Here is a 27215-nt window from a genome sequence, read left to right on the forward strand (position 1 = left end):
AAAAGCTAAACAAGGAAGGAAATAAATACTGCAGCTCCCATTGATAAAAAGAAAATAAAAGAAACCAACTTCTTTGCCTAATTCTACCTCCAGAAAAACACATCTCCCCAATACATTTGGAAATAAGGGGCATTGAATATCTTCTGGTAGAGGTAAAGATCAGCTCACCTAATTGTTTGCCAAAAAAAAAATTAAGTTCATTTACTTTCTGATGTTGATCTTATTACCTTTGAGCAAGTGCACAAGAGAACATGACATTTTTTCATTAAGTGGAGTTTCATTGTGCTTAGTCGAAAATACCTTCTGGCAGGAAATGAAATCGCAGCCTCTATATTTACATACAAAATGTCATTTATATAAATCAAATTGTGTATACAAATATCTAGAGATATTGTTTTCTCCCCCAAAGTTCAAAATGATATTTTGCATGTCTCATATTTCCTTCTGCAAAGCAAAAATTAATTAGAGAAAGAAAGCTTTCTTGGTAATGGCAGTTACTGAAGGAGTAGTCAGAAAAAGCAAAAGGAACACAGTGCACCTGTTGGTGTAGTCAGGTTTGTGTGATCTACCTCTTATATTCCAATTTCCTGAAAGGGGGAATCCTCAGAATTAGAAAAAAAAGAAACATCTTAAAGTCTTTTTTAAAAAATTTTTCCCTTTGTTCTTTATGGGAGCTTGAGTATTAAGGATAGTTCCCAAGAGTCTATTGTTTCATAATTTTACTTCCACATAACTGCCAAAGTAAAGTTCCAATTATTTTGGCAGATTTATAACTATGACTTTTTGCCCCATAGCAAGGGCCATAAAGTCTGGACAAGGAATACTAAAGGCTTCCTCATTTAGGGGCAGGGATCTGGATATCATCCCCTGGAGAGAGACAGAGAGGATGTCAGGATGCCATGAGACTGTTTTTAAGAAATCTATTGACACATCCATATGAAGAGGAATCAGGTCATTTGGGATCTTCATGCTGAAACTAATTATTGATAAGCATTGCTAAGCTCAGTTATTTCTTCATTAAAACATAAACTCCTCGAGGGCAAAGAATAGTTTTGCTTTTCCTTTTGGATCCCTAACACTTTTCACAGTGACTAGATTATGCTAGTTGCTAAATGATTGCCAATTGATATGTTCTTCACACTTGTCATTTAAGAAGACTGATTTTTTTGTGGTGGGGAAAGAGAGGAAGATAGTAACCCTTAGTAAGAACTAGTAAGGTAGAGATAGGAGAGATGATGGTGGTTCAGTGTCTGGTTTCTGAAGGTATATTGGAGCAGGGAACATAACTGAAGATGAAGGTTCTAATTCCCTCTTTAAGGATTGAGGAACGATCTGAAAAGTCTACTCTTTCTCTAACTTCTTGTTTGTCTTCAAGATGCTGTTTTACCCCCTTCCTTCTTTGCCCCCCTCTCCTCTCCTCTCTTTTCTCATTCTCTTTCTTTTCTCATTCTCTCACTCTCTCTCTCCTCTCCTTTCTCTCTCTCTCCCTCCCACCCTCTTCTAGCCAAGCTGTTTCCTTTATCTTGATTTTGCTTCACATAAAAACTTCATTGGTCATGAAGGCTTGTATTGAGTGTATGTATATGTCTATGACAAAAACTGAGGGATTAGCTAGAACCTAACAAAATTTTAATTATGACACTGGGATAAACCTCTGTCCAGATGTTACCAATTTTCCTAACTGGAATCAATAAACTTTTTAAAATTATGAAATCTAAAGAGAAATTTATTTGATGAACAGGATCAAGATCTCACAATATTTGCCCAAACCGAAGTGGAAAGAGATAAGCACTGGCATAAAACTTTAGTTTGTAGTCAACAAAAGTATCTCAACTGAAACATGCCAATCCTGCAAGTCTGAAATCATCTAAGCAATACTGGTATAGCATAAAGTGAAGAGGTTCTGAATAAAATGTTTTTCTTTTATTTGACATACAGTGTTCAATGTTTTGGAGGGTTAGGTAATTCCAGTTCATACTTGTTAAGTGACATCTCATTTACATGACAGTGTCTGGTTTCCACTTCCACCATACAAACAGGATTTTCAATAACAATGCTTCACTTCTTCTACATCTTGTTCCATTTCCATTATATAATGATTCTAATTCATTGGATTTTATTGTACCTGAAGGTTTCTCCTATGTCAATGGCTCAGGTTCAATGGAATTCTGTCCAACAATTCTTAGATTAACAAATTTTATTTTCCAAGTGTTTGTTAGAAAAGGGCTGTGGATGAGTCCAAATATTTGTTCAAAGATACCTACACACATACTGCCTTGATAAGCAGTGCCAGCAACTGCAGCTACAACTAATCCATGTGGAGAGGATACATACTTCAGTCCAGTGCAATCTTGGTTGGGATTAAGACATAGAAACTCTTCTTTCACTAGAGGTAGTAAACAAAGGCTCGATAGTTCTAAATCACGATAGTCTATTACATTTTGCTCTGATGTTATTTCATAAAATTTTAGCATGACATTCCAGAAATGCTGTGGTCTCCATTTTTCTTGCAGTGTTCCAAAGAAAGAATTCTGTGAGTTGGGAAGCCAAAAGAACCACTGGCAGAATTCTCCTCCTGGGGGCACTGAACTATTACAATTTTATTATAACTTCCCATCAGTTCTATTTCCGTCTAGGTCTTTACTGGCTTGGAAGACAGAAATTATATAACCATCTGCCCAGTAGCTGGTACAAGATTTTTACAGGGCATATTCCTCTTCACGTTTCCATCCAAGAGGTTTTTCACCCTTTTTCTCATCATATAATGATGAAGTACCAAAAAGATTCTAAAAGACTCCAGAAACTCCACTTTTTAACCATATCACATATACCTTGAAACCAAACCTTGGTATCCAAAACTGGAGAAAGTTTCATCAAACTCACCACTTGCTTGGAGATGATAGCTAGCACTAAGACCAGTGCTCTCTAGATATTTCAGATGGACATTTCCTTCCTCCAGGAAATTTCTACCAACAATTGAATTGACTTAAATTTTCTCTTTACCTTTAAGGACAATGTCTGCACCCTGGTCAACAGTGCTTTCTGTACTTTTACAAACCTGTCAGGAATCATAAAAAAACAACTTTTGCATTATCTGGAAACTTCTACCTTATTTACATGAACAGAAGATATAAATTAAAACCCTAAAACTTCTCCAGATTTCTCAACTCAGGGATCTCATCAAGGGTTCCTATAGCCTCATTTAAGTGCAAATTTTACAAACTTAATCCATCAACTGACAACTCATTTATTAATCATCTGCTATGTGTCAGACACCATGTTAAGCCCTGAGGATATAGAAAAAAGAAAAAAAAAGTCTGTTTCCAAGAACTTCACAGTCTAATGGGTGAGACAACATGAAAACAGCTATGGGCAGTCAAGATGTACACAGAATAAAAATAGGATATAATCTTATTAGGAAGGCACTGGAATTAAGGGCACTGGCATTCAATTCTCTGTAATCATGACCCTTTAGTCTTTTTTTCTTATCCTACAGGTGGACAAGTACATGATAAAGGCCCTCTGATATACTAGGACTAAAAAATAAAACATCAACCAGTTACTCCTATTAATTTCTATTCCAAAGAGCTCTTTATTTGAGCAGCTATTGTGAATGGTTATTACTGAGTAAAGCTAGTATAGCATCGGATGATGGATTCTTGAGTTAAAGCAAAAGGGGTCTTTTCTTCTTCCTTGTCTGTTTGGCATGAGTGACGTTACTTAGACATACAGCTCCATTTTATTTAAGGAGGGATTCATGGATTTCTCTTTGCCCTGTTTTCAAAAACATCTTTCCCCTGTCCTTGTCACTAGGCTCAAAAACAGTGAAGTTGTAGAAGAAACAAAGTAAAAGTTCTAAGGTAAGGCTGAAATGCAGATCAAGCTACCTATAAGGCTAATACAGATGAACCCATTCCTGCTTTTTCTAAGCCTATAAAAGCTTCCTTCAACCTCTGTTGAGGAGGATTATTTTTCTAAGAGAATCCTCTCACAGTTATGTGTGAACAAATGTATATGTTCATCCACAAAGGCTATGATTTTTACCCCAATAGGCTCCTGTTCCTTGAACTCAAATGGTCTTTAAGTTTTGGTATCAAAATTCTTAAATTGTTCCAGTATAGTAACTTAGCAAGATAAGCAGGGGATCTTAGAAATGGAAATGATTTATTCTTCCATATCTTACATCACAAAATCATAATAAATATATTAGGAAAATGGAATCCATGAAGAATAAGTGACTTCTTCACTTTTCCACTACACGAGAGCAAAGAGCAAAACTAAAGTTCTCTATCTGCAAATTCCATGTTCTTGCTATTAAATATTGTTGAGATCAAGACCTTTATTGTATATGTCACCAGTACTTAGAATAGTTCTTTGGACATGATATGACCTTAATAAATCTTTGCCAAATTAAAAATAAGAGGATCTCATTTCCATAGTACTTTATGGCTAGCAAAAAGCTTTCTTTAGAACAACTCTGTAAGTCAGGTAGTGTGAGCATTTTTATCCTCATTTTATAGATGAGAAACATGAAACAGAGAGAGTTTATGACTCACTCAAGTTCATACAATTATGAATAAACTCTACTTTGCCCAGCTTCTAGCTTCCTTTACATCTCAGGTTATGTGTTGCCTGCTACACTGTCATTTCTTAATCCATTTGTTAAGTTCATTTTCTCTTTTACAAGTATTTTATATTCCTTTATAATTAATTGTAGCATGGTATAGAAGAATAAACATAATATTTGTGGTCCAACCCTGAGTTCAAATATCATATCTGTCAAGTACTTGCTATATGATCACAAATAAGTCACTTTATGTGAGTCTCATTTTTGTTATCTATAAAACAGAAATAAAGATGTTGTTTAGTTATTTTTTCAGTCATGTCTGACTCTCTGTGATTGCTTTTTGAAGTTTTCTTGGCAAAGATAATGGAGTGGTTTTCTATTTCCTTCCCCAGCTCATTTTACGAATGAGGAAAATGAGACAAACAGGGTAAAATCACTTGCACAGGGTCACACAGCTAGTAAGTGTCTGAAGTTGGATTTTAATTCAGATCTCACTAACTCCAGGCCCAGTGCTCTATCCGCTGAACTGTCTATCTGTTTTGCGAATAAAAATACTCATATTTACTTAACAGGTTTATTGTGCAAATAAAATAAAATATCTAATACTTTACACTTTCAAAATATTAATGAGATCTTTGCACATTATTATTTCACTTCTTTTTTCTTTCTCACTTTGAGCAAATGTGAGGAGAGGAGGAGCAGAAGGGAGTCAGATTTCTCTTATTCCCCTCTCCCTTCCCATTAAAATCAATAATGACTTGTACTACAAGCACATAACAATAGAAATATGTATGTCTTGTCTGTTTGGATCTTACACTACATCATGAGTCCCTGGCTGCTGCCTTCTGTCTTTCTGTTTCGTTTTATGAGCACAGGTCAAAGACTGGTGAACCTGAGAAAGAGATAGTTCCAAGTCTGGCACTTGCTTGTAGGTCAAGAACTCTTGAGTCTGACATTGTTGGAATTCAAGCAGTAGGGGAGGTTAGGCTTAGGAAGGGAAAATTTCCATACAGCATATTTATTGGAAGAGGATATCCTATAATTTATGGTGTAAAGAACTCCATTCCCTGATTGTTCTGGAAATCTATAACTTGTGAGTTGCTTGGACAGTGCATATCCAAGGCAAATGTGAAATATCTCTTTAGCAATAAAAAAAAGGGTATTTTCCTTTCAGTATAAGTATAATGAATGTAATAGTTTTTTGAAATGTTTTATGTTTTATGTATTTATGCATGTCTTTGTGTCTTATGCGAATTCTTTGAAGGAAGAAATACATGTCTGTCCTAGACTTGAGAAGAAAAAAACTTCAAGAACTATATAAACGTCAGTTACAAATGAAATGTTTGGGAGTTGAGAAACGGGCAAAAAATAAATATAACAAGAGTTATAGTAATGCAAGTATTTATGTACAAGTGTATTTTCTAATGCTGTTGTATGTGACGAAATAGTGTAGGTGATGGGATCAGAAGCCCAGCTTAGCCACTTAGTAGCTGTATGAACATTGCTGTATCTTAACGACTTTCAGTTTCAATTTTCTTGTCTACATGTGAGGCAGAGTGCTGAGTCCCTAATACCCTATAATCAGAGGTGATGAAATATTACATGTGCTGATGAAGTATAATTCATCAATGAGTATTTATTCAACAACCAGACTCTGTGCTGAGTGTTACAAAACTATGTTGCACTATGTTATACTCTTACAAAGAGTAAACACCTTTTTCTAATGAAATTTGAGAGGGAGTGCATTCTTTCTTTCTTTCTTTATTTAATAAATTAAATAGAGCCTTTAATAACTACAACTTATAAGAGACCACTGCAGTTTTCAGTTTGAGAGTTCAAGTAAGTAGAGTGAGGAACCCGCAACAGAGGAAGAATCTGGATCTCAAGAGGCAATTTCTTGAGGGGCATTCAAGTGATGCTACTCAAAACCCTGAGACATGACATCCCCCAAAGAGTGCAGGTCTTCATTTTCCAAACAAGGAACAAAAAAGAGACAGAATTCAAGCAGTTCAATGTTTGGGACTTCTTGCACCAAAGAGAGCCATTTAGTAGCTGAAGAGAGAACCATCCCTGGCAATCCAAAATACAACTAGAAATAGTAGTCTCCCAAGCAGCTCATACAGTAGAGATGCCATGCATGGCAATGAACTTCGTGAAGATTCCACAAGAAAAGAAAAACACTAAGATTCCCTTTTCCCAGAGCTGTAGATTATCATAGTCACATGTGCTTCCCTACCTCTCTGTTCCAAGTTTGTGTCCAAATGCCATAGATCCCATAAATGTACGTATGCATGTATCTATACATGCACGTATATATGTATATATGTATATATATGTGTATTGGTTTGTATGTGTGTTTATGCATATATGTGTTTATATACATGTATAAATGGATATGTGTAGATCTATATCTATATATAGATGAAAGAGTGTGCTGCAGGTTTATGAGGGGAGATATTTTGTAGTTACACTTCATACTGGGTAATCTTAATAAATGCCTTTGATTTGAGCTAATTGTATCTACTATTTGACTAATAAAATGTGTAGATGAAGGATAAGCTATAATTTTAGGAGTGGGTTCCCACAAAAAAGTAGCATTTGCTTTCTAGGGACCCAGCCTTATATGAATATAAGTATGAGCAAATATAAGTATATGTTATCACGATTATATGAACATAGTCATGAGTATAATTATAAGAATATAAATGGTAAGAATAGTCTAGATGGGGAGTCTTACATGAAGGATCACCAAATAAATAAAGATGATGAAGTTTTAATATGTTAATGAAGTGTAATTATGTGTTAGCATCTTTATTATTACATGCTGGCAGGTGAAATCAGTTGGTTACTAATTAACTGTGTCCCCATGTAAAATGGGGTAGTTATTTTTATGTCACCTGCTTCTTATAAAGTACATACTAAAAGCTAGAGTAAATGTGGGTTTTAATTATTATTAATTATTATAAACAGCTTTTAAGTCCCAGTGTCATGGATCATGCATCCTTTTCTGAATATGAGGTTTGCCCAGAAGAGATACTTTTAAATCAATGGAGAAATCTTTCAAGTAGCATTGTTCATGTACTATTTTTCCAGCTCCCTTTTCTTCAGATAACAAATCTGCCTAAACCAATCACTAGTTTTAGCATGAGAGAGATAAAATCACAGAATTAGCAATGCATGAAATGAGAATTCTTGGTCTTTTGCAGAGCAGTGACTGACCACATTGGACTATTCACTATAGGCTGAAACTGTCAGATTTGATATAAATAACAAGTAACCTTTGAAATAGAAAAGAACACATTGAGACATAGTGTATACCTTTGTCTCTTTAATCAGAAGTCTTATAATGATCCTAAGCCAATATTAAGAAAAATAAAGAAAATAACACCTCATGTGTTTTTCTTTTACTGAAATCTAATGAAGATTATCCCCTCAGTTATTTTTGTTTTATCATGGAAAAGGAATCATTGTGGTATGTAATGGTTCCATTTCACTGACTTTAATTCTCATCTTCAGAGTTATTTTTTATTTCCATCTACATATTATCTTCTGTGAGAAAATATTAGATAACAATGTACATCACATGGCAATAAACACAGTAAATCCAGTGAAATGAATATGGTCCAATAAAAAATAGTTGACACTTGCTAGGACAGTTTTCTTAACTGAAAGGAATAATGAAAAAAAGAAGATATGCTTTATTTGAAATAAATACAGCTGACATAAGAGGTAGGGGAAGATCATTATTGTTCACAAAAATACATTTACATAAAATTTTATGAATCTGTGGAGTGGGTACCCAAAGAGGAAAATGTGGATTAGGATAAAAGTAGAAAGGATTAGAAGTGATACATTTTGGGGGGGAGGGGGGTCGGTATACTAAACACGACTCAACTAGATGAAGAAAGCAGATAGTGAGATTTTTGTGCTCAAGGCATCACATTGACTTGGGTAATCTTTTCAGTTATGCAGATTGCCACTCATCTATGCCTGGACAACTTATGTTTATGTCCTCTCAGAAGTTTGGTAGGGTCAGTCTACCTTCAAATTATTATAAATGGTGTTGATGTTTTATTATCATCCCTATTCCTTTTTTGTACATCAAATAGATTTTAAATTGATCGTATTATAATTATTTTAATCTCAAACCACATCTTTCTCATTTTATTATTGCATATAGCTTTGAAATTTTTTATCTTTGCCTTAAGTCAATGATCTGAATTTTCACAGACAACTGTAACAACAAACAAAGGAGGATCTTTTGCTGTTTGAGTTTTAGCCAATCAAGTGCCTTTGATTGAATCTTGCCTTTGATTAACTGGACTGGACTGGAGATGGCCCAGGATACAATGGGAGACCTTGGCCTTTGCTTAATGACTGCCTTAGAGTGATTATCAATAGTAACAGTTTCTGTTCCCTCCCAGGTTGATTTAGTTACTTTTTTTTCTTTTGTTCATTAAAAGGGCCTTTCTGTGACAACTTCTTAAAGAGTCTTTTTCACTCAATGGATGTTACCTCCTTCTAAGTGAGTACCTGAAAAAGCCAGCCCAAGAAGGCCCAGGTCTCCTTTTGCATCCTGGGTCATCTCCAGTCATCCTGATGAATATCTGGTCACTGGATTCAGATGGTTTTGGAGAAAAAGTGAGGCTGGTGACATACACAGCCCACTCTCACTCAAAACAAAGTCAAGTGCAAGTCATGTCATTATTTCTCTGAAGATATGGCCTTCTTCGGCAATGAGGGACAAACACATATACTTGTCTTGGATCATTGTGTTGCTAAGAAGAACTGAGTCATGGGATTAACTTTTTTTAACTGAAATTCTTAAATTGTGTGATTACTTCTCCATTTTCTTTTGTATCTCTTTGGATGGTATAGATATTTATCACCTAATAGCTATTTTGACTATATCTCATGAATTTTGGTATATTTAATCATTGTTATTGTCTTTTATAAAATGTTATGGCATTTAATATTTCTGTGATTTGTTCTTCAGCTAATTCTTTCTTTAGGACTTTATTATTTACTCTACATTTTAGTTTTAATTTTTCTGATTTATCTATGGGTTATACTTTTTTATCACATTGTAGTCTTTAAAGAATTAATAATTTTATGCATTTTGTTTATGATTTATGTATTTCCTAGCTTAAGGTCAATTATTGTAAAAATGCCACATGAACCTGAATAGCATGTGTAATCCTTCCCATTGCGATTAAACAGTTGCTAAAGGTGTATCACATTTAACTGTATCCATTTTTTGTTATAATGCTTAATTTCTTTGTGGTTAATTTTTATGTTTGTTACATCTAAGTCTAAATAGGACCAAAGTAACCAACAATTTTCATTTCCTATGTAATTCTCCTTGTTGTTACGTTAGCATTTTCTTTAGGAACTTAGAAACTGTTATTTAGATAGATAGATAGAAAGACAGACAGATGGATAGATATGATGTGTGACACATATAAGCATAAGTAATCTCCTTCCTTTGTTCTCTCAGTTTTTACTGTTTTACTTTTCTTTCATGATTGCTATCACTGGTTTTTATACTTAGTTTTATCATTATGTATTCTGTTTTAATACATTATTTTAACTATGAATAAATCATTATGTTTTAAATGCACTCCTTATTGAGTTTTGTTTTCTGATGCATTCTGTGATTTTCTTCCATTTTATTGGTAATTCTATTCTACTTTTATTCATGATTATGGTTGTTAAGTTGGTTTTTTCTTTATCATATTGTGTTATAAGGTCACTCTGCCACCATTTTTCTCTTTAAGAAGAAAAATAATATGGAAAGAGGGAAAAAGACTAAATCCAGTACTAGTGAACTTCTGTGCCCTTCCTCATTCAAGTGAAATTCCTTGTTTACTTTATTTTTAGATTTGACTTTCCCCCTTCCCATATAAATGATAAACTTTTGGGTCCCTTGTTGTCCCCTCAAGGGGAACAAGTGTGTCTTCGGAGGACTAGGGGAACCTAGAACTCAGAGCACTGGTAAGACAAACATGAATGCCCTTATGAGGTCTTTTTCACATTGCAGGTCAAAATTCTATGTTCCAAAGGTAAAGTAGTCTTTCCTAATAGAATCAGCATACAAAACAAAGAAAATAAGTTTTGAACTGCACTCTGTCATAACTAGGTCATATTGAGAATATTATAGTCAGTGATAAAAATGTTAAATGTCTGGAAAGCATGATACTGAGGGACCTTGAAATTCCTATAGGATTAATTGAGAGAGTTAATCATATGTAACTGGAGTATAGGGGAAACAGTATAAAGATTATTGCATTCTTCAAATATCCAAAGGGTTTTTACTTAGGAAAGGGGTCATACTTGTCCTGACCATATTAAAAAAAAAAGGCAGCACTAAGATTAATAGGAACAAGTTATATGGATATAGATTTCAACTCAAAATAAATATATTTCTGTCAATTAGAGGTACCCCAAATGATTTAATCAAGCTGAGTCTGGAGAAGCACTTCTTAGGTTTATTACACAAATGATTCACATATGAATAAAGAGATTGAACCAGATCATGTCTAAGATCCATCTTAATGTTAAGATTCTATGATTCTGATACAGACCACTTGAATATTGATACTTTTCTCAGTCTGGTTTCTATTTCCTTCTAAGTTAGCTGATATGGGAGGAGGAGAAGAGAGCTTGGAGGATGGAGAGGGGAAAAAAAAAGAGAATGGAACGGTGAGATGGAGGGAGACAGAACCTGTGTTTCTTCCACTCCAAATATATGTCTTTGCAAGGCATGCTCAGTACAAAAATTGCCTTGCCATACCTGCAACACAGAGGGAATATTCTTATTAAAAATAAATTATCATTATGAAGGTATATTCTATTGCTTTAGGCTAGAACCTTACTCTTTAGATTTTATTAAGTGTCTCTAATAGTCAATCTAATACAGAGTCTTGGAGAATTCATATATTAAGCTAGTAAGACTGGGATATTTTCTCTTGCTCGAAAGAGATGTGATAATGTGTTTTAATTACAACACAATAAGGGACTCATATATCAAATTAATTTTCTGCTATAATATTGGCCCTGTAAAACCTTGACAAATTTATGGAATTTGAGCCTCAGTGAACAAGGTTTGTGAATTGTTTTTCTTTTTTTTTCCTGTTGCTGGCATAAAAAAATTTGGACAGTAACTTAAAAAAAATTCTAATGTATTTTATTTGATAAAAACATTTACCAGCCAGCAAATTTAGCAAATTCCATAAGCCTTAAAATGCTATCATAACAGATTTCTGGGATTTTGATCTAGAAGACTTAGGAAGTAAGTATTTCACAGCATATTCATAAAATTTTTATGTCTACATCATACCCTAAGCTTAATGGACTATTAGTTAAAGGCTTTTTTCAGTCAACAGAATAATATTATACTTACTATGTCAATATTAGTAAATGGTGTCTAAATAAAACACTTATTTCAGGAAAAACTATGTAGTCTTGTTTTAGGAATTGGCATGTTTATTTAGTATTTATATTGGTCAAAATATTTCTAAACAAAAAAGAAAGCTTCTATAGTCATTTAGAAATGTGTTCTTTGAAGGAGTTATTAAGGTAAATATTGTTTCTAACACTGTCATAATTTTTCTTTGTTACTTATAGACAGTAAGCTTTAGGTTTTGGTAGAAGCTTTTAGAAGTTTTAATGGAATTGTCAATTTGCTAAATGACGGGAGGATTGTTTTTAATTAATGTACATGCTTAAAAAAAGTATTGGTTGACTTATGATGTGTTCAGTACATTGCAGCCTGACTCTACAAGAAATGGTATCTGCTATCTTGTGCAAATCACTGTAACCTGAACCACACTTTTCTCCTCAGCAAAATGGCAATGTTGGCATAAATAAGTTCTGATTTCTATTTCAGTATTAAGATTTTTACTCTAGTCTAATTCCTTCCATGGATTAATATTTAAAACATAAAAGAAAGCATCAACCACCATACTACGTTTCGTCCTCTGCTCTGTAGCCACGTTTTCTATATCCTTGCCAACTGCCTTCCCACCATGGTGCAACACCTTCCTTCCTGTTCTAGGACCATGAGCCATGATCAAATCAATCCTATCATTGTTCCTGGATGGGGCATGCAAATCTAGTTTCCTAAGGACCTTTTCACTATCATAGTGATCCTTCCTATCACTTCCCTATTAGAATGTAAGATCTTAAATTGTGGGAGCTGTCTTTGCTATTTGTATTCGTATCGCCAATGCAATATTTTGGCACATAATAAACACTTCAGAAATGTGTTTTCATTCATTTATTTTTTAACTATATGTCACTTTGCCAAGAAATTTAATTCAAATCAACAAACATTTTAAGTGTTTATTTTGTGTCAGGTGAGATTCAAAGTTGAGGGGAAAAAAGGATATGGTTCCTTACGTCAAAGAACTTACAGCATATTAGGAGAGAAATGACACATACACAAACATTTGTGATGTAAAATCATATGTTAGTGAATAAGGGAAGTGCAAGCAAAGCAGTAAGTGAAGTCTTAGTGGGTTTTAGAAAATGTTTCCTGGTGGGGGGATATATTCTTTAGCTATCTCACCTCCTGGAAAAATGCTCTCTAAATGGTTACCTGACCTCTTAAAAAGGCACAACAACTGAGATTTACCCCTTCCCTCCCTCTCAACCCAAAACTAAGAAGGGTCCCAAAGTCCAACTGGACATCTTGCCATCCTCTCTCTAGAGAAGTCAAAAGTCCTCTACCCATTAACATCTTAGCTTAAGGCTAAGGCACAGCTCCCTTGTGTGAAGGCTATGACTATGTGCTATCCATCAGACTCTCTTGCTATTTTATAAATCCCTGATGTCAAAGGAAGCCTAGGTGATGAAGCACTTCCTGTACAGCAGGCCCTCTTGTGTATACTAGGTGCTTGCTGCTACATTATCACTCCTACTTCCTTAGCCCTATTTACCTCATCCCTGCCCATTCTCTCCAGACCTCTCCTTCATCTGTGTCTCTGGAACCCCCATTCTACTATTAACAAATTGTTATTCATGCTATACCTCTTTCACTCATTCATCTTTGATACTTTTTTGTAATTATGTAACTTGAGCTCCGCCAAGGAGACATTGCATCTTTGGTCACCTTCCATACCAGATGAATTTTACCTATGTTCCAGACACATTCAGGTCTTCCTGATTCAATTCTGGCTCTTTATTCATGATATCATTCTATCTTTCAAGATGACTTACAACATGTGAGAGGAAGTATGGTTTCGCACCTAGAGAACTGGCTCCAGATAAAGGAAAGTGGGTTGATTTTCTGCTTCTAATATATACTAGATGTAAGTGTATAAAAATTACAAAGAATATGCTCATCTTTATTGATAGAAGGACTTTTTTCATTTGGGAATTATCTATAGCAACAGAATCAAAGGTATGGTCTCTATCCTCTTTCCTTAAGAGTAGAGTTAGCAGGGTTAATTCTATCAAGAAATAAAGTTAGATATTTCAGGGAAATGAGAGGGAAGGATAAAAGACTAGGTAATGATTTCAAGAAATATTGTGAAGTAATAAAATGAGGGGAGTCATGGGAGCTATTGTCACTTTCTCCAAATTTCCCAAATTTGAAAAATTTAACTCTTCCCTCATCCCTTACATGCAATCAGTTGCCAAGTGATGCCAATTTTAACAATGGGATATTTCTCGAACATGTACTCCTTTTTTCTGTTTCCAATGCCAACCTGGTCCAAAGTATAATTATATCTTTCTTGGATGACTCCAATTGCCTCCTAATTAATCTCCAGATTTCTAAATTCTACCCATTGCAATTTCTCCTCCAATTTCTCCCCCATGCCAAAGTAATCTCAGTAATGCAGAGGACCAAGTGTGTCAGATCCCTTGAACAAAGAATTCCATTAAGGATCTAACATTACCATCCTGTTACCTAGCTAACAAAGTCCTGATGTATCAATGTAAAATTCATTATCTTTGACAATCTAACTGTAACCTGCAATTCAGGCCTTACCTCATAATATTGCTCTTGATATACTCTATGATCCTGGTAAGCTGGACTCTTCACCATTCCACTCTTTCCCAAATCTGCGAAATTACAGACTCTTATTTATTGATTCATATGATAAATGTCACATATTAAATACACACTACTATACATTCAAAATAACTAGAGAGTAAATCTCTAAGTATGATTATCAAAATCAAATTATTTGTATTTTAGTTTACTTCTTCAAAAAAATACTATATGCTTCAACGCATCCCTGCTCAGATCATTGTGGCAACTTTCTCCAATAGTGCAGATCAAGACTTACCTATGATTTTTTATACATTGTGATTCACATCTCTGTCCTCTTTTAAATCACTTTCCCCTAGGTCTTTTTAATATTCCATGTATACCAGTGGTATAATGGAAATATTCATCTATTATCCTTTGTTCTCACTATATGATCAGCCCACCTCATTTCCAGGCTGCACATTTTCCAAATCATGCATTCTTGCATGCAAGTAATCGTTGGTAATATGTCTCTTCATTACCCATTGAGTCACTCTCAATTTTCATTTTTTCAGAGGTCATGTTATTCTATCATCATCATATAGCATACTTACAAGAATACTGGTGTTAAAACAATATTTGGGATTTATGAAGCATCCAAGATTTCTAAAAATACAGTGCAATTTCTAAAATGCAATTCACTTCATACTCAATGTGATTTTATTTTGCACCAGCTCACTATTGGTCCATAGTTTCTCTCCAAGGTATATTCTCTGATGGACTAAACTAAAGAATTGTGTTTCCATTTGCATGTCACATTCTGTACTGTTAGCCAACAAGCATTGTTAAGTATTTGCTATTTGCCAAGCATCATGCTAAGTTCTGAAAACCCAAAGAACAATAATAAATATTCTTCATTCATTTGTTTGTTCTCATGTTTATTGTTAGGATGACCTATTTTGGTTAGTCGCAAATTTCATTAAAGGTTCTCTGTAGTATTTTGGAGTTTGATACAAACTGTGCAATGCCATATTCAAATAAGAGTATTTGGATGATTGTTCTTTCTATAAGTGATGCCTTTTCTTTTTCCCTTTTGTGTGGGACATCTTGTATAACAGTGGCAAACAACTCTGGCCAGCTTGCATGTCCTTTTTAATATGTAACAGTTGATGCTAATGATTAGAAAATGGTTAAACAAAGTTATCTCTGGGTTTGTATCTATCTAGGAAACCTTTAATTTTGTTTCCTCTTCACCTAGGAGGGTGTTGAAAGAGCCTTTAATGGTCATTTTGATGCAATAAGTACTTTTTAATGAACAAACACGCCTTCCCTCCAGTTGAGTGACCAGAGCTTCAGTAAGCCTGCACATTCTGTGTAAGAGCTGGAAGTTAGGAGAGGGATGGCTATGCATATCACCAGTAGCAGACATACCTTCATAGATACCTTACCCACAAACACTGAACTTGATGAAAGAGTAATAAAAAGACATACTTTTTGCTCCTCTCTGCCCACTTCCACTCACATTGTTATTACCATGTTTGTTCATTAAAAAGTACTTATTGGATCAAAAGAACCCTTAAATGCTCTCTTCCAACACCCTCCTAGGTGAAGAGAAAACAAAATGGAAAGTTTCCTAGGTAGATATAAACCCAGAGATAACTTTATTCAACCATTTTCTAATCATTAGCATTATTTGTTACATAACAAATAAAAATAAAAACAAATAAAGCTAACAATTATTGAGTTTCCTATCTGCTGTACACTCTGCTAGATTCTGGAGACACAAAGCCAAAAACAAATCGATTCCTGGTATAAATATTTTTACATCTTTTACAATATGACAGGGATGACATGAGCATTTTGAGGTATATGTAATGTAGATACAATAAAACAGTATTGGGGAAGGAACTAGTAGCAGGAGAATAAAGGAAAGGCTCACACAGAAGGTTGCATTTGAAATGGTCCTCTAGGGAAGCTAGGCAGTCTATGGAGAGGTGAAGAAAGTCAGCATTTCAGGCATGGAGGAGGGGGACAGCCAGTATAGAGGCACAGAGATGGGAGATAAAGTGTTGTCAGTAAAGATCAGTAAATAGTAAATAGCCTTGTATGATTGGACTGTTGAATTTATGGAGAGGAGTATATCAAAAAAGAATGGAGTGATAGAATGGGACCAGTTTATTAAGTTCCTTAAATGCTAAAAGGAGCTAATAGAAAGCTAATGGAGTTTGTTGAATGAAGAATAGGGAGGAATGATATGATCAGATGTATATTTCAGGAAAATAATTTTGTTGACTTTGTGGAAGATGGCTCAATATAGAGAGATCTTGAAAGCTGCAAGGTAAGTTAGGTGTAATTTTCTGTCCATGCATTGTACTATCCACATATCCAATTTGCTACCAAATCTGCTGTTTCTAATTTTGCTATATCTCTGGAATAAATTCCTTTCTCTCCTCTCACATAGCCAACATTTTGGTTGTTATTTAGTTGTTTTTCACTCATGTTTGACTCTTTGTGACCCCCTTTTTTAGAGGGAGGGTCTTGGCAAGGATGGTAGAGTTGTTGACTGTTTCCATCTCTGGAGTCACACAGCTAGTAACTGTCTGAGGCCAAATTTGAACTCAGATCTTCCTGACTCCAAGCCTAGCAGTCTATACATTGCACCATCTAGTTGCTATTCTGGTGCAGGCCTATATTACCTCCCTGCTGAAATATTAAAATAACCTTCTGATTGATTTGTGTTCCTAAAGTCTCTCCCCAGTCCAGCACAGCTGCCAAAATCATCATCCTAAATCTGAGGTCTAGCCATGTGAACTCCCCTATTCCATAAACTCAAGTACTTTATTATCTCTGAATGCTACACAATCTGATTTCAGTCTATTTTCCTAACCATATCTGCTACTATTTCTCTTGGTTACTGTTACTTTCTATCTAAACAGAACAACTTCCTCTTCATTAAAAATAACCTGTGCTTTTCCAATTCCATATAGTTTATTGGATTTTATTCATTTCAAGATGCTAGAAATTTCATGCTTCCTATCACTGTTTTCCAAATCTAGCCACCTATCAAATGTTATCCTGTGTTCTATAAGCCTCTAATAAGTAATTTCTTCATCCTATATTCTTTCAGAGCATGCGGTTCTACGTTTTTGTAGACCTAGGAGGATCATTTTAGAGCTGAGAGATATCATAGAGCTAGGAGGACTAGGAGAAACCGAATTTCTTATAGGACAGATGGATAAAGCAAGTCCCAGAGAAAAGAAGTGATTTGTTCCAAACCATAGTTAGTTAGTGGCAAATTTTGTTTTTTTCCTATAGAATGTGTCATATACTGACATGATTTATCCATAAATGTATACACACATATAACTATATAAAGTAAGTGTGTCATCTTTTTTATCTTTTCATTTTTTGAGAGGATATAGGCACATTTCATATCAATGTTGATTAGAGGAAGTGAGGGTATCTGACCCGTAGAAGCCTCAGGGTAACATGGTGACTATCTTCAAATAGGTGAAGTATTATATTATAGGAGACTAGATCTACTTGACTGAAAAAAGTTATAAACAAAAGGTAGAAGCTGTAGACAGGTAGATTGCACAGGATCACAGCTTCTTAGCATTAGAAAGGATGTCTCAAGACATTTACTGCAGCTTGTTTCTGAAACTCAAAACACTCATCAGTATCTCTGATAAGTTACCATTTTGCCTTTATCTTAAGATATAAGGTAAAGGGAACCCAACTAGGTTCCAATGCAGACTGATCTACAGGTCCATTTTGGAACCAGGTATATTATTTAATTGATGTAGGAAATTTCTAGAAATTTACTTACTTTACCAATTCAGATCAGTTCCTTCACTGCAACTTTGGAGCATTGTTTTTGGGAGCAATAATCAACTAAGTGATATACCCATAGTTACACAACTGGTCAGAGCCTATATTCAGCCAGACCCAAGGTTTGTTATTTGGTTTTTTTTTTAACTCCAAGGCCAGATCTCTCTCCTCCACTCTGCCACTCTGTCTCTTCTACTTGTACATCACTTTAAACACTAGGAAGTTTCTTTACATTAAGGTTAAACTTTCCTCTATATCTATTATTTCTAGTTCTTCCTCTTACATGGAATCCTTTCAAAGACTTGAGGAGAACTATCATGTCCTCTCTTCCATCTCCCTGTAAGATCAATTATCTGCCATCCCTTCAGTAGATCACATAAACTCAGTGCCCTTTATTTTTCTAGTTCTGATCAAGATACTCTCCAGATTCTGCGTCCTCATTAAAATGCGATGCCCAACACAATATCCCAGATTCATCTACTCAGTGTTGGAGAGAGTACTTAACACAACCTAATATCATCTTAGCCTTCTTGCTTTCCATATCTCTTCTTATGTTTTCTGATTTTCAGGTCCATAAAGCATTCCTCTCCCCTTTACTTTGCCTGAGTGGTAGACAGCATAGTAACTTTCATTTCAAGAGCCTAAAAAGTTCCTGAAGTCAAACAAAATCATACCTCTTCTATCTGGCTCAGTTACACTAAGGACAATTTATTACACACATTTTAAATGAATGAATTAAATGACATTTATTGAGCATTCTTTATGTATTGAGTCAAGTGTTAGGTATATAAATACAAGTTGGTAAGGCATTCCTTACCCTCAAGAATCTGGCCTTCTAATAAAGGAATATAACATACACTGAGGAGCTTGGCTTGTAACAAGGGAAAGGGAGTCACAGAGATGGCAAATAACTGGTATGGTGACCCAGTTACAGACAAGATGAAAGCTCTAATGTCTGAGCATAAGATGCCAGGAGTTGAAGTCTGAAACCCAGTGGATATATGTGGAAGACTAAGGCATGGTTTGGAGATGGAGATGGTTAACATAAGCAGAGTATTTCACATAATAAATATTTGTTGTATTGAACTGAGTTATTCTATCTATGGAAATATGTCATAACACACATTTCCAAAGCACGTCATTGCCAACTACAACATTATTGCCAGACATTATTAGTAGGATGAACTTTTCTTTTGATTGACTCATGAATTTTCCTAACAGTTGCTAATGTGATGATCCCTCATTAATTTTTTTTCAAATTGATTTTTTGAGTAAAACAGAAAAGATGTGACATTGGAATTTGAAGATATCTCCCAAAAGGCCTATTTTGCTTACCTTTTCCACACTGAGAGATTTCTTTTAGATTTGTCAGCTTACATCTTTTCTTACTGTCGGGTTGCCTTTATACCAGCTTGCCATTTGTATTACCTATCTCCTTTTTCTAAGACATACTTTTTCCTTATCTTCAACCAGATTTCTTCAAGGCTAAAATCAAGGATTGCCTTCTATGTAAAGAATTTCCTGATCTGCCACCTAACTCCTACACCTACCTGCTAGTACCCTGTTACCTACCAGATTATTGGTATGTGCCTATATACCTACACATACCCACAGACACACAGATACAGACATAGACACACACACACATACACACACACACACACACACACACACACACACGCACTCACATTGTTTCCCAGCTTACCAACAAGTTTCTTAAGGGCAGAGACTTATTTTCTTTTGTCTTTGTACCTTCAATGTTAACCACAGTGTCTTCAGTATAGTAGGCATTTAATAAATGCTAATTGATAGATTGTTGGTGTTGCACAGAGCAGAACTGAGGAAACATTTCAAAAAGAATTAGAAAATGATTGATGAAAGTAGAGTTTTATTAATATTTTGAATTAGTATTAGTATTTTGAGAATTTGGGGTTTATATGGATTCTCAGGTAACATTACTCAGCATGTACTGCCTGACATCCTCTTCAAGATTCAAAATTTTTTTTTATGTGGAGAAAGTATAAATTTTGGAGGATTGGAATGGCTTTTTCTCCTTACTATATTTTTTAAATTAAAAAGCATTTTTCCTTTTTGTTATTATTTCTCAGATACAAATATAATCTTGGTTTCTGACTAAAAAGAAATTGTTACTTACAGTATTGCTCAAAATGTGTAGAGTCATATTTCCAGTTGATGTTTTCAAGTAGTTAGTGATAAAATTGTACTTGGAGGGAATTGGACAAAAGTAATTCCAATTTCAGTAGACGATGTGCCTTTTTAAAGTCAGTCCTAAGGCACTTAGAAAGCATGAGATGAATTCACTCCTTCAAAGATCTATTGATTCGATGAAAACAAAATACATATAGATTACCCTGAAACCTGTCCTGGGGTTTCATAATCATGTTAACTGCTGAGAGTTTAAGAGATATGGCTTAATACATACAAATTGTGTATCCTCCTCCCCCATCACCAACTCTCACACACACACACACATACACACACACACACACACACACACACACACATCTTGGAGGAAAATCTTTACTAGTTGGCTGAATGCTTTCTTTAGGTAATAAAAGGACAATATCCTCGAGCAAAGGCAGATCTTAACTATGACCCTGTACCCACAAGACGGAGCTCATGTATTCAGTGTCAGTAGAATTTGGAACAAACAGGTAAGGAATTGTTATTTCAGAATCACAGAGTCCTTTCAAGTGGGAAAAAAAGGCCTAAAATTCTGGAAGATTACAATTCTTGGTTCCCATTCAGAGTTTCTGATCATAAGCCCTTATTTTTAATTCATTTTTCTTGACCCAAGTCCCATTGAAATGCAGGAATAGTTTAAATGACATTTCATTTACACATTTATATAACATATCTTATATTAGTGTAACACTCTAGTTGATGTAGCAGACATAGCAACAATAGGGAAATGAAATAGGATTCCCCCAAATATTGTAGGCCAAAGGTATGTGGCAGAAAGGCCAAAGCAAGAGTGGCTGGGAGAAAAAAAGACCCATGAAGCAGGAGGGAAGAAAGATTTCTAGGAGAATAGTGGATGCAAGTATTAGAAGTGTCCAGAGCAAATGATATGGACTTTTAAACTTAGCCAGTATCTTTAAGAGACAGAAAATATAGGGCCATGACCTTGTGTTAATGTGGAAATCATATAACAGTATATTCAGTCTATAGCTTCTCCAAATTGTAGTGCAAGCATTTTGAAGTGACTGAAAGGGAAACATTCTGAAAAGGAAATGATGAAAACTGTGCTCACAAGGGAGGAAAATTATAATTATTTCTTCACTGCTTTCATTAAGGAGGCTGACGTATTAGCCTCTTCTCTTTTCATTACTGTCCTGAAAAAATATTCTACTTTTTGTTTATTATTAGAAGTCTCATTGCCTATAGGTGAGCTAACTTAGATGCCATAGAAATGAGACTGTCAGATGCCCCCATGTTTATCTGGATGGAGCAAACATGAGTCATGTAGAGATGTTATTATTAGTCTTTGAGACAGAACAAGATTCATTTGATTTAAATTGGAATACAACTTACATAGTCATTTGTTAGGAATGAAGTCTTTCAGTAATTTAAACTTTTAAATCACCTACTATATTCAAGAAATTATATTTATAGGGACTAGAGATATAGCAACAATTAATAAGCCACTCTTGCCCTCAAAGTATTTAAATTCTTTCTAAAAGAGGGTTAAATACAAAGTAACTTGAAAAGATAATGAGTGTTAATAGCTGAGGGTGGGGAACAGAGAGATGAGGGAAGGCTACATAGAAGTAATGGCACTTGGACTAATACTTGAAATTCTTTGTGTGTATAGATAGGTCACAGAGGTCCTCTGTCACTTTTAAATTCTGTGATTCTGTGAAGATAAGAGTACTACAGGTTGCAATTGAAAAGGAAAATTGGTCCAGACATGGGGAACAATTTCTGTAAATAAACAGAAGGTAAAGATGAAATGCTGTTGTGAAAGTATCAATAAATCGATTAGATTTGGAAGAGAGATTGTGTGTAAAGGGACTTCTTGGGGCAAAGCCAAGATGATGGAGTAGAGAAAGAACTCAGTCAAGCTCTCCTAACATTCCTCTCCAACTAACTTTCCAATAATGCCTCAAATCAAATCCTGGAGTGTCAGAGCCAACCAAAGGTCAGAAGGAAATATTCTTCCAGTTCAAGATAATGGAAAATCTGGTCAGAGAGATCTAGGACATGAAGGTAGAGGCTTGCCCAGAGCCCCATGGATGAAATACCAGTGGACTAGATGGTGGCAACAGAAGTAGCAACAACTTTGGGAACTCTCAAATCAGAGACAGAAAGGTTACATGGTGAATGGTAAAAGGGAGATTACAGGAGAACCTTGTGGTAGCACTAGATGTAGGACTAGATGTTGTTTGGGAACTTCATTGCATATACCCACTTGTGTCATAGTTTGAGAACAGAAAGGAACACTTTCAGTCAAGAAGGAGCTAGAGAACTGAGAAGTAGTATAGCTTTTGGTTCCAAGAGATCAGCGACTCTGAAGAACAGTATCACTTACAATCCAAAGGGATCAGGGACTCTTCCTAGGAAAGGACTGGAATAGAGACAAAAAGGAGCAGTTACTCCAGGTCATACTATCTTGGAAGCACCAAAAATGTCAAACTCCCAGAATTATCTCAGAAGGAAACAGCTTTGTGAAAAAGAATGAGATCTGAGTCAGTGCTCCTCCCCTTCTACACCATTCAAGAACGGATCTCAATTTCAACAGAAGTTCAAAATCAGGAAATAAAGTGAAAAAAATGAGCAAACAATGAAAACATAAAAGCTACTAAGATAATAGGAAGGATGAAGGAACAAATTCTGAAGAAGATAATGAGGTCGAAACAGCTACAATAAAAACTTCAATGAAAAAAAGTTGAATTGGACAAAACCCAATCAGAATTCCCAGAAGAATTCAAAATTATTTTAAAAGTCAAATAAGAATTATGGAGGGGAAAAAATTGGTAAGGAAATGGATATGAAGGAAGAAAATTATGAGAAGATAATAAACAGCCTTGTAAAAGAGGCACAAAAATCTCAATGAAAATTCCTTATAAAAGAACATTGACCAAATGGAAAAAAAAGACTTAAAAATCTCATTAAAGAAAATAATTCCTTAAGAAATAGAATTGGACAAGTGGAAGGTAAATGATTCCATGATACATTAAGAAACAAGTGAAATCAAAAGAATAAAAAAAAATAGTGACATATCTAATTGGAAAAGCACCTCACCTGGAAAACAGATCAAGGAGAGATAAATTAAGACTTACATTATAGCTACCAGATTGGCTAAAATATTTGAAGGGGAAAGTGACAAATATTGGAGGGGATGTGGAAAAAAATGGGACACTAATTCATTGTTGATGAAATTGTAAAGTAATCTATACATAGAAGTATGAATAAAATAATTTTACCCTATATATATATATATACACACATATATATACATACATATGTACATATGTATGTATATATATATATATGTTTGTGTGTATGTGTATTCATTTGTGTTTGACAGTAGTCATCTCTAAGGTAGGAGCAGGAAAGAAAAAAAGGGAAGTGAGAAACAACCATGATAATTTTGATGTATATTTGAAAGCAATATCAAGTTGTGCATAGCAGATTTGCAGTTTCATGTGCAGTCATCTTTTTATTGCACTGTATTATGGAAATGCTTCTTTTATTCCATAAATTAAAAATGAAATAAACTTAAAAAATTCTTATTGGACTACCTGAAATTCATGATCAAAGGAAGATCCTAGCCATTATATCTCAAGAAATTATCCAGGAAAGCTGCCTGTTATTCTAAAACCAGAGAGTAGAAGAGAGAATAAAAAAATCCAACAGTCACCACCTGCAAAAAACTCCAAACTTCTAGAAACATTATAATCCATTAAAAGATCCAAGATCAAAGAGAAAATATTTCAAGGAGCCATAAAGAAATCATTCAAATATTATGAAACCAGTGTCAGGATCATGCAAGATTTAGCTGCTACCATGTATAGCTCTTGGAATTTGACAACCAGAAGGCACAAAAGCTGAGGTTACAATCAGGAATTACCTATCTAATAAAGGTGAGTATAATTCTTCAAGGGAAAGTGAGTATTTAATCAAATAGAGATGTTCAAATTTTCCTGTTGAAAAGACCTAAGTGGAGTAGAAAATTTTACTTTAAAATACAAGACCCAAGAGAAACATAAAATGATAAACATAAAAGAGAAATAATAAGGAATGCTTCAAGGTTAAACTGTTTAACTTTCTGCATGTAAAGAAACTACATATAAGTTCAATGAATGTTATTAAGTCAGTTAGAAGGATTCTACATAGAAAGAGGTCATTGGAGTGAGCTGATTATGTTGAAATGATGTAAAAGAAAATAGATAGTCAAGAAATAGCAATATTATGGTTGAAGAAGGAAGGTAGAGGAAGAATGGAGAAAATTATATCACATAAAAAAGGTGCATAAGGAAGAGTTTTTACAATGGAGAGGTAAATTGCAGGAGGTGCAACGCTTTAATCTCACTCACATTTAAATTGGTTCAAAGATGGGGAAACATATATACTCAATTGGTAATAAAAACCTATCTTACCCAATAGGAAGGTAGTTGGGGAAGAGAATAAGAGAAAGTGGGTTAAGTGAACGGAAAGGCAGATAAAAGAACCTGGTGTTTGGAGTCAAAACAGATTTTAGAAAAGAGACAGGATAAAAAGACAGAAAGATAAACAGAAGGAAATAGGGTAGATGAAAATGTACCTTTAAAAATTATAATTGTGAATGGGAATGGGATGAATTCACTCATAGAACAGAACCAGATAGCAGAACAGACTAGAAACCAAATCCAACAGCACGTTGCTTACAAATAACTTGAATGAAGACTCAAACAGAGTTGAAATAGGGACTGAAGCAGAATCTGTTATGCCTGAAGCTAAAAAAAAAAAAAGGAGTAGCAACCATGATCTCTGAAAAAAACAAAAGCAAAAAAACTCAAACAGACTTAATTAAAAAGGATAAGCAAGAAAATAACATCGTGTGAAAAAGTTCCTTAGACAATGAAGTAATACAAACACTAAACATATATGTACCAAATGACATAGAACCCAAATTTTCAAAAGGAAAATTAAATGAATTATAGAAGAAAATAGGTAATAGAACTATATTAGTGGAAGATCTCAAATTTCCCCTCTCAGAGCTAGATAAATCCTACCACACAATAAATAAGAAAGAAGTTAAAGAGATGAATTGAATTTTAGAAAAGTTAGATCAGATAGATCTCTGGAGAAAGGTGAATGGGAATAAAATGTATATGCCTTTTTCTCAACTATAGATGATGCTTTCACAAAAATTTAACATGTATTAGGACATAAAGACCACATAACTAAATGATAAAAAGCACAAAAATTAAACACACATTTTTCAGACCATAATTCAATAAAAATTATTTTTGAGGGTTGGAGCCAAGATGGGAGAGTAGAAAGACATACATACACTAGCCCTTTCCCTATAGCTCATAAAATACCTATAAAGAATGACTCTGAAAAAATTCTAGAGCAACATAAGCCACAGAGCGATGGAGTGGAGGAGACTACTAGCCCAGGGTGACCTGGAAGGCTGATGGGAAAGGTCTGTCCCATTGGATGTGGAGCAAAGTGAAGCCCAGCTTTGGCTGTGGCACTGGGAGGAGCAAGGCTGGAGTAGGCTTCAGGGGTGGAATCCCCAGCGGCAGGGAAGATCCCTCAACCCACAGGCACCAAAGGTCAGAAAGAGGGCTTTTTCAGCTGGCTAAGAAGGGAGCAGGGTCCCCCAATAGGTCTGGCCCCAGGTGGTGGCAGCAGCTCCCACAGCAGGCAGCAACCTGCATTCATTGTTGGAGGTATCCTCATGAAGCCCCTGGGGGAACTGAGCAGCTGTTCTGAATCTCAGCCTTGAGTGCTGGCTTGGCAGAATTGGACACAAGGTGGTTGTGAAGAGGACATTCTACTATTTACAGATTCTGGCCACAAAAGTTTTCTGGTTGCTCCCAGACCAATATGGAGGCTTGGCTGTGCCACCTTGAAGGAAAAGAGACTTCACAGGGCTCCAGAATATACACTACTCTTGACAAAGAATCAAAAAGTCAAGTAACTGGTTGGGCAAATGCCATAAAAAGGGGAAACAAAATAAGACTATAGAAGGTTACTTTCTTGGTAAACAGGTATCTTATCCCATCCTTTTGGATGAGGAAGAACAATGCTTACCATCAGGGAAAGACATAAAAGTCAAGGCTTCTATATCTCAAACATCCAAAATAAATATGCAATGGTCTCAGGTCATGGAAGACCTCAAAAAGGATTTTGAAAATCAAGTAAGAGAGGTGGAGGAAAAACTGGGAAGAGAAACAACAGAGATGCAAGAAAATCATGAAAAATGATTCAACAGGTTGCTAAAGGAGACTCAAAAAATGATGAAGAAAATAACACCTTTAAAAATAGACTAACTCAATTCGAAAAAGGGGTCCAAAAAGCCAATGAGGAGAACAAGGCCTTAAAAAGCAGAATTAGCCAAATGGAAAAGGAGGTTCAAAAGCTCACTGAACAAAATAGTTCTTTAAAAATTAGAATGGAACACATGAAAGTTAATGACTTTACAAAAAAACAGGAAATCATAAAATAAAATGAAAAGAATGAAAAATGGAAGATAATGTGAAATATCTCATTGAAAAAACAAGCGACCTGGAAAATAGATCCAGGAGAGACAATTTAAAAATTATGGGACTACCTGAAAGCCATGATCAAAAAGACAGCCTAGACATCATCTTTCATGAAATTATC

The 27215-nt window shown here is 35.0% G+C and overlaps 1 pseudogene; it reads right to left on the bottom strand.

Annotated features, from left to right (window-relative positions):
- Positions 1–1941: 1941 nt before the first annotated feature.
- Positions 1942–14618, bottom strand: LOC140512823 (uncharacterized protein C3orf38 homolog; annotated as a pseudogene).
- Between the last annotated feature and the right edge of the window lie 12597 nt (positions 14619–27215).

This window comes from Notamacropus eugenii, chromosome 1 (assembly GCF_028372415.1).
Source record: "Notamacropus eugenii isolate mMacEug1 chromosome 1, mMacEug1.pri_v2, whole genome shotgun sequence".
In the NCBI taxonomy this organism is placed as follows: domain Eukaryota; kingdom Metazoa; phylum Chordata; class Mammalia; order Diprotodontia; family Macropodidae; genus Notamacropus; species Notamacropus eugenii.